This window comes from Halyomorpha halys, unplaced genomic scaffold (assembly GCF_000696795.3).
Source record: "Halyomorpha halys isolate HHAL.00 unplaced genomic scaffold, Hhal_1.1 Scaffold723.1, whole genome shotgun sequence".
Taxonomy (NCBI): Eukaryota; Metazoa; Arthropoda; class Insecta; order Hemiptera; family Pentatomidae; genus Halyomorpha; species Halyomorpha halys.
Window position 1 is genome coordinate 995802 of NW_027110197.1, and position 4738 is coordinate 1000539.

Below are 4738 nucleotides of genomic sequence, written 5' to 3' on the forward strand. Positions count from 1 at the left end.
TATAATTATTAATTTTGTATGTATTTTGTTTTTATTCACTAATCGCTGAGCATTGGAGTAGCATAAATCTTCTCATCTTTAGATATCATGTTTGCAAATATATGTAAACATAAAAGAGAAGAAGGAATAAGATGTAACACCTGTGAACTGCTGTAACATCATACACATATATACATATATATGTGTGTGTGTGTGTGTGTGTGTGTATACTCTTATCTACCAAACGGCATGATATATTTCCCATTAGTCCAAATCCTAAGTTTCTTCCATAGCCAAATCATTTAATACAAAAGCGAAATGGAAAACTCCGAAATATGAAATAATAAACTATGTAAAAAAGATATTTATTCAAAAATATAATCATTACATAACATAAAACTGGGCTAACTCAGAACAGGCGATGGTTGAAAATCCATTTTGGACACCAGATCCTGTAAGCACCGACTTAATTCCCTTATCCAGAGTCGGTAATAAAAGAGGTCCTAGTAAATTTAAAATGTGATTAGTGGCACGGGTGAATTTGGCTTCGCAAGTACCATTAGTTTGGAAGACAACAGAACCAGTGATATTTGCAGAGTTCTTCTGGATAAAGAGGCCTAAGTCACCTTTTCCCTTGACTACGAGAGTAGAAAAGGCGAAGTAATAATGAAGAACAAACTCAGAGTGGCCGACCTTGATGTTGAAAGTGTAGAGGATGGAGTCATCACTGAGCTTGGTCTGGTTAACATTAGTGGCGTCTTGGATGTACAGGCTCGAGAAGTCACGAAATCCGCCATTAGTATGCTGTAATTTAGGCTTGGCTCCAGTATTGGGAATGTCAAGATCATTAAAACCGTGGCTGGTCCCGTAGGTGTCATCCTTTGCGACGATTGCTTTCACCTTGTCGACCAGCGGGTCATACTCGAGGATGAAGGCACTCGCGTCAATGATATCGAGGAATAGTATGGCACACACTGACCAAGTCAAAGCTATGACAGGAACTTAAGCAGTGCTTGGATAGCGATTGTTTTATAGAAATCTTAACAACAAAATATCTCCACGATTAAATTGAGTTGTTAAATTAAACGATTAAATGAAGCTATATATACGATTAAATTACACTCTCAAATTAAGTAGGTCCTAAACATTATAAACTTAATCGAAATGATAAATCACCTTATCAAGTAAATAGAATTAAAAAAAAATCAATAAGAAGTAAACAACAGATCATATCGATGTTTTCACTATTTTAAAATATAATTTCTCAGAAAATTTGCATTTTCTGCAAGAATATCTGTACTATCTTTGTACTAGCCCCAGCTGGGCCTACGCATGAGTAGGCCATGCTCCTACTAGTCTTCATACGATTGAAAAGTTCTTTCTCATAAGCTGAAAAAGTGACTCACTATTGTTACAATCTTGTTTATATTTGAAACAGAACGAAATATAAATTATTTTTATTTATTAGATAAATAAACAATATATTATTAACTATAAGTATTCGCAAAGATTAGCTTCAGCTCCTAACAAGGGGCAGCGATAGCTGCGTGGTAACCCGCCAGTCTACTAACCCACAGGTTGTTGGATCGAGTCCCGGTCCCACCCGGGTTTTTTCAAACACAAAATAATGCAAAACTCACAGACAACCCTCCACCCGAGCATTTGTGAGGCCCGTTACCCAATGGTTGGCACTCACAAAAAATAGGCGTGGGAGTGACGTGAAGAACCCACCCTGCGAAAAAAAATACTTCAAGAAACGCACGATGTATTTCCTAATACTGGGAATATTACCTCCTAATTGCTATGTATCGACAATCCGAACAAAGGAGACACTCAACAGGAAGCCTCAGACGGAGGAGGAACTCAACAGGAAGCCTGAGGCGAGTAAGGACCACAGTCAGGAGGATGCACTTCGACCAGACGAAGGCCAGGAGACCTGGACATCCCTGAGGAAACAGAGGAAACAGGACACCTACGGCATCACCAGCTATAAGTATAAATTAACTAATAAGTAATCATGTAATAATTTATATTTTATGGCAACCTTTATCTGAATCATTTGAACCATTTTAATTATAATAACAAATTATAAATAAATAGTTAATCTCTTTATGTAGTTTATATACTATTATATAACCCAATATACCACTCATTATTATACTATATAATTAATGGTAAGAACATTTTATAAATATAAAGGTATTTAATTGATAAACTGGTAAACACACAAACAGCCTTTGGAAAGGAATCTAATTATAATAATAGTTTTTTAGGACTCAATTTATAATCAATTAATTAATTTATTTTTTGATAATTGCCTTCAGCGATTATCCTGGCATCCCAAGTAAATCTGCTACTAGTACATAGCATAATATTAGTAAATACATCGCGCGAGGACTTAGGCCTCCCATTTTATTGTTGTGCCCATAATATATTAATAATAATAAGTATTCGCAAAGATTAGCTTCAGCTCCTAACAAGCTTATATGTATATATATATCCAGAATGATTACCAATAATTCTAATTAATTACTAGGATGACCAATATTTAAGGGTTATCTCAAAATAGTGAATAATTTGGTTTTGAAGGTGTTTTATATTCGTCAAATCACATTTCTAATTATATCTGTAAATCTATTGTTTCCAAAACTATCTAACGTTTCTGTTGGACTTTATCCGAAAAATATACTTTTGTTCTAGATGGAACAAAGACATCGGAGGGAAGTGGTCATATCAGACAACCATATAATGCCTCCATGGCCTAAATAAGCATATATACATTACTGTCTCACTACATTTGAGTATCTCCAGCAGCACTCTGGACATTAAACGTCAACTAAACATCAAACTAAAATAGTTGTTAGTCAAACCTTTTTTTAAAGTATGTATTGAGTCTCAAAACTACAGTTTAAGAACAAAATATTTTAACTATTAAAATTTAGTTTGATGATATAAAACTGTTTTTTGGAACCTGACTTAATGTCCAAAATAGTGTATATTGATGCTTAAATTAGTGTCAAACTTCAAAGACTTGGCTTAAATTTAAAAACAAAAACATTAATTTACTATTAAGATTCCTAAAAATAATTAGAACAACTAAATTGAAGGCATTATTTCAATAAAAGGTAATAATAGTAAATATGTTATGACTAATTATTTTATTACTTTTCTGAGGTTTTACTTGAAAGAAATAGTACTGCGCATAAATTTACGTTCATGGATTTCCCTGATGACAAAATAAAAGGAAAACAAATCTTAGATAATGAATTTTTATCACTAATGTGGTATGCGAACGATTTCCAATTGTGTCACATGAATATCTCTAAAAAATATCTGAATACATCCTTTTTTTTTTTTTAGTGATAAACAAAGAAATATTATGTTAGCTTTAAAATGACTCTTATTTCCTCTTTCTTCTGATTTCTTTAACAGATGATATCATTCAGTATAATTATTAATTTTGTATGTATTTTGTTTTTATTCACTAATCGCTGAGCATTGGAGTAGCATAAATCTTCTCATCTTTAGATATCATGTTTGCTATGAAGCAATTGAGAAGCATTTATCTATAGTGCATAATTTGTATAAAATCCCGCAGTATTTATTTTTAAGTTTCTATCGACGATTATGGCTGAAAGTATTCTACTTACACTAGTAACTAATTATTTTAATGAACCTGACTTTTTATTTACCTTCTCTAAATGATATAATATGCTAGTATTAATTTTGTGAGAACAATTATTGTGGTTTGTTGATTATGAGGTTAGTATTTGTTGATGTAAAAATTATATTTTAAATCTTATGCTTTATTATAACCAGGTGCACACTGTATGAGTGTAACTAATTGGTACAACAATATAATTGAATATACCGTCGGGAAAAGTTAACTACTTAACTGTCAAATCCTAACACTTCATAAATAGAAAAAAAAGCTTTAAAATTATATTTCTATCATATGTGAGTAATTATTGTACTACCGAATAGAAAAAAATTAATTAATCGTTTTACAGAATATTTCCGAAAAAAATTGAAAATTATAACAATGTTTTATGCTAAGTGGTTTCACGCTTTTGATGACATCAATGTTTTGACATCATATTTCTTTTTATCATATAAATTAACTATTCTATTTTCTAGCTTAAGGACGAAAAAACCCATCAAGAAGAACACAACATTAAGATTTCCATAATTTTAAACCTAACTTTGTTTTTTTACTTTCGGTTAATTCCACACGCTATTGTTACAACAAAGAAATCTTAAGATTAGGAATAACATGCTAAAGTTGGGTTCAGATAAGGGAATTGTTTAGAGCTATCAGAGAGTTCTAATGCAACATCACACTCGCAGTTGTAAACATTCTGCTCTTCCTATGGAGTCTCAATAATTGAAAACAGGTTCGTATTTCTTGAGAACAGGTTTATATAATCCATGTCATCAATGGTCAATTTAAGTTTAATAAAATGGACTCAACAGTAATCTGTTACTTGTTAAAATTATAGTTCTCACACAATATAAATATAAATACTGCATAAATATAAAAAAGAAGTAGAATTCAGAAAATAAGGCCGTCGAGCTCTTCAAACAGCATAATGAGGTAAGATTCCACACTTATGCACCACGTGGCACTAAGCGCACAAAGAAATTTGTGCTGTATGGGTTTGACCCCGATCACCCAGTAGAATCAGTTGTTGAAGACCTACAAATGAATCTGCCTGGTTTCATCATGGGCAGGAGGTTGATGAGGCGGGATGCGAATAAT